Here is a 12653-nt window from a genome sequence, read left to right as displayed (position 1 = left end):
TACAAAACAAAATTATTATTTATATAGTTGTTTTTAAATAAGGAATTTGTTGATTTGCTGAAAAAATTAAAATTCGTTTCTCATTAGTCAACACTCTTCTTTATACATTCAAATGAACTGTTTTATTTTATTAGGGATTATTAATTTACACTTTTATTACCTTACTTTTTAACTTTTCTAAATTTAATAAAAAGATAGTTGCTATAAAGCCTTCTAATTTTAAAAACTTACTTAGAAGAGTCTATTTTGATTTGAAACTCTTTTTATTCAACTTCCCCTAACCTCAAATGTAATCCTTTACCTCCTTTAGCATCCTCCTCAAGGATTCTCAATGTGGAATTGTGGAGAATTTGCATCAATTGTGAAGCAGACAGCAGAGCAGCAAATCAAATTGTAAACTAATATTTGCTAATAAACACGCCAAGTTAATTAAACCTGAATTATGGGGCAGCACATGTGTGGCAAGGCACGATGAAGGGAGGGAGAGAGAGAGAGGTGAAGAGGGGGGAAGGGAGCAACACATGGGGCAGGAAGAGAAACATGCGCAAAATGTGAGCGCGATTCGCTGATTTATGGGCAACAAAGGATTAAGATGCGAACTTCATGAGCTGCCACACACACACACACATACTTCCCCCACACAAACACATTTGTGTGTGTCTCATATCTGACTTTGATGACGATCCGCAAAACGCCAGCGAAATCTCCTCCAAAAACTTCAATTGCCAAAGGATTCATTTTCACTTAAAATTTATGATGTGTGTGCCACACACACACACACACACACACAAGCTTGAGGGGGGAGTAGCAGAGAGGGGCGTGGGAGCTATGAGGCGTTTTGGTGTCACATTTGTGTTAAGCGAGATAATTTTTGCCACAAAAGTTTTCGCTTACCATCGACGGTTTGCTTCTGCTGCTTCTTCTTCTTCTCCTTGAGACTGCTTGCCACCAAAAGTTGCTGCAACACCTTTGGGCCGCCCCTCCCCTTCCCCCTCCTGCCCTTCGCTTTTGACTGTTCTACTGTTTCGCTTAATGAGATACAAACACATAAATTCTGAAAAGTGTCACTTCACTTTTTTTGGCCTCTTTGATAAGCCAACAAGCGAGACCCGCCTTTCTCACAAAATACAAGTGGGCGGGGCACATGTGTATCTCTCCCTGCCCGTATGTATGTGTGTGTGTGTGTGTGTGAACTGACAACAAAAAACGCTCGAGGCGCTGACGGAAATATCAAATTTTGAGCATTGAAACAAATGCTAATGCACAGTAATGTCCAAAATTATGTGCCTACTTTGCTTGAATTGAGACAGCGCTGTGATAAATTAATGCTTAAAGTGTGGTATATCTTTATATTCATTTGTTTAAATATACCTTTGGTATAATTTAGTATTTTTGTGTCATTTGGTATATCTTATAGTATAATATAGCACTGATTTACTTGTATTCAAAATAAATTGCGAGTATCTCACAGTCGAGTAAACTCGATTGTAGCTTTCTTTCTTAACATAGAAACATCTCTTGCATTTTTCAATAGTTAATGAAGTGGTTAACCCTTAAGCGATACCATTGTCTTTTCCCGGAATAAAACAATGAGAGTATTTATTATTTACGACTTTAATAATTATAGTATTTATAGAATATATTATAATGAAGTTTAAGGATTTTTTAGTGTATTATAGAATATAATATATGTATAAGTATTGTTTATTCTTAAAAATATGTTGAATATGAAAATATGAATTTCGGTACAGACTAGTCATTATTATCTGTACCGAAATTAGTATTTATGATTCCTGAGAAATTGATTACAATCGGATAAAAATGATAGAAGTTATTATAGAAATATTTTTGCATGGGAAAAATGATTATTACTACCGGTCTTAGATGATTTGGCTGATAATCTAGTATATTTTTTAATTTATGGTATATTTTGAATGTGGTACTATATCAATATATCAAATATAGCGTTTAGTATACTTTAGTATATTTATGGTATATTAATATGGTATATTTTAAGAATAATACCACACTGTTTTGCTTTCATTCAAAATGGGTTGCGAGTAACATAAAGTCGAGCACACTCATCTTAAGCTTTCTTAGTTGTTTTAATATGATTTGTGTAAATTACTTTCAATTTATACCTTGTTAAACATACTTGGAAGTATATATTTGACGTATTTGACGTTCAAAAATTTATAAAGAATATATTTGTATAATGCATTCAACAAATCAAATATACAAAAATCTGTTCAATTATTAAATTATTTACTTTTATTTTCTTGTCTTTTTATAAAATAATTTTCAGTCTTTGCATAATTTAATCCTTTTCTTCCCTTACCATCCTCCTCAAGGATTTACTATTCAATATTTTTCATTTTTACTTTGAACCTTTTTTTGAAATTATATTTTACATATCCTAATAAAGTGCTTAAGCATTTGGATTACTCAATCTTACTTTGTTTCAATCCCTTTGCAAATTATTTGCCTGCGTCTTGAACTATGCCACGCATAAACAGTTTAACTGCAAGTTCCTCCTTTTTATCCTCCTTCCTCCCTGGAGTCCTTGCATAATGACTGAGATCTGTCGTTGAAGTCATGCAGCAGGATAATAAAAAAGAAGAAGAAGAAGCAGAGGATGCTTGAGATAAATTGTACATAAGTATATTTTCGTAATTCCTAAAACAGCAAAAAAAAAAGAAGAGAAAAGAAGAGAAACGCATACGCAGACAGCTGAAAGTAACGCCTTCCATTAGCCGCCACCCGAGAGAGGACTAATGAGACTAGCGGAGAGACAGGAGAAGAAGGAGAGGAAGAGGGGAGAAGAAGAGGGGGAGGGACAAAGGGAGGAAGGGAGACAGAAGCAGCGCCTGCAGTGCGAACAGCAAAAGTTTTGCAAAAGTGTCAGAAAATGTGAATGCGATTGTGGGCGGAGGGAAGGGGGAGGTAAAAGGGGAAGGGATAGGTGAATGAGTATGTGTGTGTGTGTAGGGTTGACTATGTGTGTGCGTGTGAATCCCTGGCATGGGTAATGTGCCGAGGTAAACGCCAGCAACGAGATGGATGATATCTAGACGAATGATGCATGAGTCGCATTGGGATGAGGAGGAGGGGGTGGAGGAGGAGGGAGAGGGAGGAGAAGCGACGCCATTGCCACAACGTTGTCATGTGTTGCCAGAGTTGCCACCCCACACACACACACACACACACACACACACACAGAGAGTACGTAAATTCCGACGCTTCATTCGCCGGATAGACGAAAAAGAGGAAGAAGAGGAGGAGGATGAAGAGGAAGAAGAAGACATGGCTGCCATTGCCACAGAGGAAGGACGCAGGCGTGTGAGCAGAGCAGCGAATGAGCATGCGAAATGCACACACACACACCAACACACACACACACACCTACACACAACATATCCAACTCGAATCTTGTCTACAATAAATCAAATTTTATTACACTTTTCTTTATGCATGCCACAGGATATGGCAAGCGTATGGCAAGCACTGATGATGAGCACACACACAGAGAGAGACAGAGACACCTACACACACACACTCACACACACACTGATACACAAACTGCTGCTGAGATTTTCACATGCTCATTTAGTGAAGCGAAAGCCAAAGCCAAAAGCATGACGCTGAGTGGGCGGCATTATACATACAAGCACACACACCTATGCACACATACATGCATCCACTTCTGCGTGTGTATTTAAGGCACTATCTTGCCTTCCTTTGGCATTGGCAGCGTCATCAGATGATGAGCAGCATTCAAATGACAACTCAAAATGTGAGTTTGACTTATTTTTCGATGCTATAACGATTATGAGAAGAAAACCTATCCATAAATTTATTTTTTGATATTAATCTCTATAGAATTATTAATATTATTATTTTTAATACAGTTAAATCACAAAGTAAGTTTGACTTTTATCGATACTATAAAGATTATGAGAAGAAAACCTATCCATAACAAATTTATTTATTGATATTCATCACTTTAACCATATTATTATTATTATTATTATTATTATTATTATTATTATTATTATTATTATTATTATTATTATTATTATTATTATTATTATTATTATTATTATTATTATTATTATTATTATTATTATTATTATTATTATTATTATTATTATTATTATTATTATTATTATTATTATTATTATTATTATTATTATATACACTTAAGTCACAAAGTGAGTTTAAGTTTATTCGGTAATATTAAGATTATACACTAATCTTTAAAAGAAAACCTGAATATTTCTTGTCTAACATAATTAAAATATATTCAACAATAAAGTTGCTTATTTTATTATATTATGTTATACAGTCAACTCTCAAAGAAACACTATCAATAGCAATTAAATTTTTGAATATTTCTTACTTGTAACATATAATAAATTTTAAGATACTTCTTTGCCTCAATTCCTTAATACAATTGCATTCATATTCAAATAAGATCATTTTAATATGAAGAGCACAGCCGAAATTTATATTTTCTACATCGTCAGAGATTCTTTTTCAGATGTATTAGTAGAAAACTTCATATTATTGATATGAACATAATTAATTAGTATATCTTCATATTTAGTAACTACTTTTTTCCTTTAATTTCAATTATTAAAAAGCTATTTTTCTTTCACTTCATGTTAGATTACGTAAAAAGTGAAGATATATGTTATTAATAAAAATTCCACAAATAAAAATTGACTTATAAAATACTTTTAAAATATAAACTAAAATTGATCTATTTTTAATAAGAAAAACTATGAAAAAAATTTATTTAAAATATGAAATTTTAAACTAGCCAAAATTAATCGTTTAATACACTTATAATGTCAACTTATTAAACTCCCACTTTTATCATTTCTTTTTGTATTTCCATCAATATATTTACTAATTATTAATATAATCCTTGAAATTATGAAACTACGGATATAAAATATATAAAATGTAAAAATAGATTATATTAATTATATAAATATAATATGAATAATGATTTAATTATAAAGATATGATTATTCTTATTATATTTATATAATTAATATAATTTATGATATAATTATAAAGATATAATTATTCTTATTATATTTTTATAATTAATATAATCAATGTACTTTTACATTTCATATATTTTTATATTCCTACTACAGATATTATTTTTATATAATCATAATTTTAGATTCATAATTTCATATTTATTATAATTTTAAATTCATAAAATTAGCTTTTTGTAAACAGAATATTTGCCTTCGCTGCCTTTGCTGCCTTCGACTTCTATTAAAACCGTTTCCTACTTAATTTGTTACCCACCTAAGTTGCATCATAGCGAGGTTCGACTGTAAGCTTGTATCCAAAATATATTTCGGTTGCATTTGCGAATTATTTCGTCTCAGTTTTGTGCAATTAGGAAACGCTTATCATCGATCGACATGTTTGCAATGTTGCAATCAATATTGTGCAAAACATTACGTATACGCAGCGTAAACGTAACGTATACGTAACATGGCATCGCATCGGTTCGCATCGCATCGTATCGGTTGGGGCATTATTTTAAAATGTTCCAAGTGTTTGCGACGACGTTATTGTGAGAACTTTTGCATTATGGCTGGTGAGGCATAAATCAAAATTCCATTACGCCCGAAAGGTTCCCGCCCAGTATCAGAGACAACCCATGCTGTGATTTATTAGAACAAGAAAAAAAACTAGAAATAACTCGAGACGAAAGAGAGAGAGAGGAAGGAGGGAGGGAGGAGGGGGAGGGAAAACAGCAGCAGCAGGAACGCGTTTCTTTTGATAAAAATTTTGAACTAAATCAAAACTTCATTTCACATCGGTGCCATTTCTTGCGCCAGCGCTCGCTCAGTTTAGTTCAGTTTTCAGTTGAGTTGAGCTGGCTCCCTCTCTCCGCTCTCCCCTCTCTGTGTCCAGTAGTGAGTGCCACGCCCACCAATCTCGGGTTGCAAACAGGAACAGCAACAGCAACAGCGCAAAAAGCGTAGCGAGAAAACTGCACACAACACATCGCAACAAGAAATGGCGGCAAAACTAGAAAGTGTAGCCAAAGGAGCAAAGGAAGAGAGGTAGGAAACGGGGAGGAAGAAGAAGAGGAAGCCTTCAACGGTGTCGCATTCAGCGAGGATGCCGCATCGCTGCTGTGTCCTGCGACTTGACTCGACAAAATTCACTCGCTCGCTCTCTCTTTTCTCGCTGTCAGTTCAATAAATCATTTGCGTTTTGACACGACGACGTCGCTTCTCCCTCTCCCTCCCCCTTCTCCTCCCTTCCCCCCTCCTGTGTTCTTGGTGCAACGCTGCAGCACCAATGAAAATCCATAAATACGAAAACAAAGCAAAAACGTCGTCTGCCATTGCCAACAGCAAAGCAGCCAACACAAAACGAGAGACGAGAACCGAGAACTGAGAACCGAGAAATGAGAACTGAGAAGGACAAGAGCCAGAGCTTCTCCTGCTTCAGCTTCAGCTTGTGCACATAAATTGCAAGCTGCGGCAGCAAAAAAAAAACCCCCGCTGTCTACTCTTCACTTCACTCTCTCCCTTTCTCTCTCTCTCTCACTCTCTCTTTCTCTCTCTGTCTGTCGAAGAGTGCATAGATCAGAGCATTCCTTTTTGGCGGAGCAAAGAACATGATGAGAATGTCCTCAGCGTCGTCAAGATGCAGCCTCAATGTATGCGTGGGATGGAAGGGAAGTGGGGAAAGGGAATGTAGCGGGGGTTGAGTGGGGGTTGAGGGGGGTTGAGGGTGATATATGGCACCTGGCAGAGCCAATGCACAACTGACAATGCCAAGCACTTGAGGTAGAGCACCTAAAATGCGAAAGAAATAGAGGAACACAAAACAAAGCGAATGGGAGAGGTAAAAGAAAGGAAGGGAAGTCAGAAAATTAGGAAAATTAAATGGAGAAAGTCTTAGAAGAATAGCAGAAAACTTAAAAAACTGGATGAAGAAATAAAATTAAGAGAAAAGGTGGAAAAGAATGGCAGTAAAGAATAGCAGAAAAACTAAAAAACCGAATAGTGGAAAATAAGAATTAAGAAATAAAGTGAAAGATAAGGTAGAAGAGAGACCCAAAACGTTTAGTAGAAAATGTAAAGAAAAGATTAAAGGAATATGTCATATGAGATTTAAGAAATAAAGTAGAGAGAAAAGGTAGAAGAGAGAGATAACAAGAATAGCGGAAAAACTAACAAGTATATTAATATTATAGAATAAGATACATGAGAGTTAAGAATAAAATGAAGAAAAAATTGAATTAGATAGACCAAAAAGTATAGCAGGAAAACTAAAAAACATATGAATAGAGAATAATGATAGATAGTTAGGAAATAAAGTGGAGAGACAAGGCGGAAAAGAAAGACAAAAAAAACTAGAAGAAAACTTAAAAAAAATCAGAATAATAGAATAGAAAAGAATGAGAGCTGAGAATGAAAGTGAAGAGAAAAGGTGAAAGAGAAAGACCAAAAAGAATAGTAGAAAAACTAAGAAAGAGATTAATAGAATAAGACACATGAGAGTTAAGAACAAAAAGGAGATAAAAGGCGAAAGAGCGATCAGGGAAAGAGAAAAAAAAAGCTGTTAGACACAAGTAGAAGGACAAAAGATAGAAAGACAGAACAAAAGAGATAGAATGGAAAAATAGAATAAATAAAATGAGTACCGGAAAAGATTCTGATTTCTTGCCATAAATGCAGTTTTATTCTAGTTTTGTACTTTATTAGATTTCTAATAAATATTTTCGATATATTTATGTAGTTTGATCTTTGCAACACTGCAGTTGAAATAGTTTGCATAGTATCTGAATAATGCTATGAAGAAGCTTTTATTTTTTAAAAGAGATAGAGATAAGAAATGAGCAAAAGACAGAGAGAGGGAGAGAGAGAAAGAAGTCCGAAATAGTTGGAGACCAAGAATAGCACGAAGCAGAACGTACTCCATAAAAAATGCGAAATTCCAATACAATCCTTAAAATTCTGTCTACTATAAAAAGTAAAGCCAATACAATTTTTTATGTAGGTCATTTTATGATTCTCAAGTGGTTTAAGCACATAAGTAATGGTCTTAAGCCAAATATGCGCAAATCAGATTTTTTCTCCAAAGTGAAGTGCAATAAAGTGATCGACCAAGTACAATAAAAGCGATCTACGATGACAACTGATGATGCATCCAAAGTCTGAACTCCAGAGGAGGGTTAAAAAGTAGAATAATGTGGATTCATTTCAATTTGTTGCGCGGTTGTCAACCGCTTAACGACGAACTCAATTCAAGCGCCTTAGAGTTCAGCACATTTTCAGCGTCATTGTCGAAGTGCGTACAAAAGTTGTTGATATAAATCAAAATCTTTTTGGACATTTACGATCGTAAAGTTGAAAATACACAAAAATGCTAAGAGAGTGTGGCAAATGAAAGAAATAAAAAAAAAAAAAGAGAGAGAGAAAAACAGAATATCAACATAATATGCGAGGCATAAAAATCAGCATTAAATGTGACCCGGCAATAAATTCACTCGCGTCGTATGAATAATGAAAACCCCAGACGAATGAATGGCCAGATATGAATATCGCTCTTTCTCACTCTCTCTTTTATGTCTTTCTCTCTCGCTCACTCGCTTGAAGTGTCCTTTTGGCGTCCTTGTCCCAAAAGAACAGAATTTGCAGTCGCTGTCGGTTTGCTGTAATCATTTTGGTTGTTGTTTTTTTTTTTATTTCATGCTGACCATATGAAGACATAATTTTCTTTACTGGCGAAAAACACACAACTAGTTAAATGAAAATATTGAAAATAATGAAAATATACTCGCTTGCCAGCCGGATAAGTAATCCACTCATTGGCAGAGAGAGAAAAGAGGGGGAGGGAGGGAACGAACGTCAAGTGGATTTATTGCCTGATGATTGCGAGTGAGTTAATGTACACTCCGCATCACTTCAGTGGCTACAGTCGCTACAGTGGCTGCCAGAAGGCAACGCATTAAGGTAACCACACTTGCAGCTTACGCATTTTTAATGCTTTATTTATATTATGAATGTTTTTAGTACAAGAAAAATGCAATCAAGTGTTTGCAGATTAATTAAAAAATTATTGAATATATATGTTCAATTCAAACGTTTCCAGATTCATTTAAAAATATTGAAACAACTGTTCAAAATAATATTAAATAAATCTGTGCAATTTTTTACTTAATAGTTGTAAATTCAATTTTATATATTGATATTACTTTGACGAAAATGTCGCGTGGAACAATTTTTAAAGAGAAAATAAAAAATTACAAACATTTTAAGAAACAAGACATTTTTTTTGTTTAAGGATCGAAGACTTTTTAAATCAATTTTAATATCTTTCTTTCCATCTAGAATAAAACATTGTTGGTGAATGATTTTATTCTTAAAATAAGATCAAATATTTCCAACCTAAATATTCTATTCCAAGATTGTTTTTTAATCAATATATTGCAATCTTCTTTTCAATCTAAAATATAATGTTCTTGAAGCAAGAGTTTAATCTTAAAATAATATGTTATTAATCTGACAATGCAATTTTAACGTGTAAATCTTGATTTCACATTTTTTAAACACAAAAAATTTGTTCAAGATTATCTTTTTTAAGATCGAAAAATACCAAATTAAAATTTGAACACTACTTTTCAATCTTATTTTGGAAATATTTTTTAGATTAAGTCTTTTTTTTAAAGTAAATTGTATAAAAGCCTTTTTTTATTTAAAATTTTATTATATATATTTTATATTATATTGAAAACCATATAAATTATTTAAAATATAAAAAACGAATATTAAATTTATTCTATATTTAATTAATATGCTTATTTATTTTGCTGTAAAAGATTTATTTTTATAATATAATGAAAGCAAACAAATTTTTATTAAAAAATTATTCATTTTTCCATATTGAATAAAATTTAATATATCATGCAATAAATTAAGGATTTTTAGGATTATAATTTGTAAAATAAACATGGAAGAATAGAAATGAAGCTTTTATATTTACATTAAGAAAGGATTTTAGTATGATTTATTAGCTCATTCTTATAGTTAAAATAAAACATGATTAAAAATTAATAATATACATAGTTTTATACATTTATTTATTTATTTAGAAATTAAAAAAAAAAAAAATGCTGACAAACGTTTCTTCTCAACGTTTGTTGTTCGCTCTAATTAGAGTTGTTTGCACTAAAACTTGAATAAAATATTTAAGGCAAGAAAAATCAGAAACTAGCAACTACAGAGGTAGAGGGTGATGGTGAGGGGAATGGGAGGGAGGGAGGATAAAGCGGGGCGTCAAACAAACAGAATGAAATGCGCCAAGCGACAATTTCTAATTACAAATTCGCCACAGCATTTAACCCGTTTTTGCTGTTTGCCTTGCGCAGCATGTGAAGAGTAGAGAGGGGTGGAGAAGGGGGGTGGGGGGAGAGAGAGGGATGAGGACGTGGACAGGACATACGTGTGTAATTTCCATTTGGGGCAACACACACACACACACATACAGCTCACACACCTTTTGGACAACAGTGCAAACAGCCAAATGGTTGAGAGGGAAGAGGAAAGGGGAAAGGAGGAGGCCAAGGTCCAAGAAATCCTGCGAGGGGGGCAGAAGAGAGAGAGGGAGAGAAAAAGCTCAGCTTGCAGCATTTTATGCTGATCCCTGTCAGGCAACAAAACACACATAATCTTCAAAAAGGAAAACAACACGACGATGATAGAAGCGCACACACACACACACAAACAGAGGTGCGAAAGGGGTGAGTGAAGTGGGTAGTGCCCATTTCCAGGGGGGGGAGCAAACAAAATATTTATGCTTGCAGAGAGAAGCGATAAACGTGCAACACTCGGACTCTATCCTCTTTCTTTTTCTTTTTTTTTGCTGCTCTTTTTTCTAAATGTTTCGTTGTTGTTGCTTTTTCTGTGTGCATGTTAAAAAATGCAGGCAACAACAGCAACAGCAACAGGAATGAGGACAACAAACATCAACCAATAATGCAGACGCGATTATGTCCAGTTTGCTTTCGCACTCTCTGCCAAAGCCATAGCAGGCAAAGCAGCAACTCCGAATGTGAAGTTGATGCCACAACCGGTGGCATGTGGCATGGGGCATGGGGCAACGTGGCAACTCCTTGCTGCACACACAAATCGCTGGCGCAAAAGAAACTGCAAAAATTAAAAGCAAACAAAACACGATGAAAACGACAAATGGCACCTCACAAAAAAAATAACGAAAAACAGGACAGAAAAAAGAGAAAACAACAGCAACAGCAAAGAGGCAAAACACCTCCCCAGAGGAGCAAAATACTAGAACAGCAACAACAAAAAATTGAAAGTGTTGCACAATGGGCGTTGCTTCAAGTCCAGCTCACACACACACACATACAGAGACAGAAGAACACACTCAGGGAGACATTCGGAGACGAAGCTGTGTCCTGATTTATGTCACTGACGAGCAACGCATACACTGAGCGAAACGAGCATTAATTATTGCAAACATATAAATATTCCTCGAGGTAATGAACAAATATTTACAACATTTAATATATTACATATTATATAAAATAAATATATGAATTTTACATTTTACAATAACTAATAACATTTTAAAAAATGAATACATAATGAAAAATAATTTTAAATAATTAATTAAATATTTCAGAGAAATCCCTAAATTACAAATTTATTTCTTCACCTATTACACAACCTTATTATATGAATACATTACTTCAATATTCCTTTTAAAGTTCTTTGAATTGAAAAATATATTTTAAAATTATGCTCAAGAACTCTATATACCATATATATATACCATAACAAATAGTGTATACCACACCAAATATAATCTATACCATATTATGGTATGGTACAAAATGATATGCGATATATTACTTATTTATTTATTTATTTATTATTATTATTACCATTCCATATAGTAATAATAATATATATACTATCAACTATATACCATAAAATATACTAAATATCATACAATATTTTATATACCATATCATATACTATATACCATCTATTCAGATGTGTTCAAATTGAGAGTAATTTGTTAAATGTAAGGTTTGTTGAGTATCATATTTTAATATAAATACTTGTAATTAGAATAAGAGAATTATTTAAAATTTCTATAGAAAAATGTGTGTTATATCCCAGAGATAAACTCTGTTAATGCAAGCTCTCATATTATATTATACTTTGTTAAAGTCAGTCACTATTAAAACTCTTCACAAACCACACGAGGTGGTCAGATTAAATAGAATAGTTTGTATATTTTTACTATTTAGTTTAGTTTGAAGAAATAAAGGGATAAGTCAAGTTACTATAAATATTAACATTACATTATTATTATTACTAAAATTCTACTTTGTTTTGAATATACCACAGAATTTTTTGTTTGAATTTATTTACATCCTTATTTATGCTAAATTTTGAAAAACTCATTAAAAAATGTTTTCAAAAACTTAAGAATATTATACAGACAATACTCAACTCATCATGCATCGAAGTGTTTAAGCTACTTATTTGGAATTTATTTACATATTAATTTATGCTATATTATGAATAATAATTTTAAACATTTAAGAATATCACACAAACAATTTCAACTCT

The 12653-nt window shown here is 33.1% G+C and overlaps 1 protein-coding gene across 1 annotated transcript in view; it reads right to left on the bottom strand.

Moving 5' to 3' along the window:
- Positions 1 to 12653, bottom strand: part of LOC133837573 (uncharacterized) — a 155287-nt gene that overhangs the window by 75688 nt on the left and 66946 nt on the right. The gene's annotated exons all lie outside the window — the stretch shown is intronic.

Source organism: Drosophila sulfurigaster, chromosome 2L, assembly GCF_023558435.1.
Source record: "Drosophila sulfurigaster albostrigata strain 15112-1811.04 chromosome 2L, ASM2355843v2, whole genome shotgun sequence".
Lineage (NCBI taxonomy): Eukaryota > Metazoa > Arthropoda > Insecta > Diptera > Drosophilidae > Drosophila > Drosophila sulfurigaster.
This window is presented reverse-complemented; position numbering and strand designations above follow the sequence as displayed.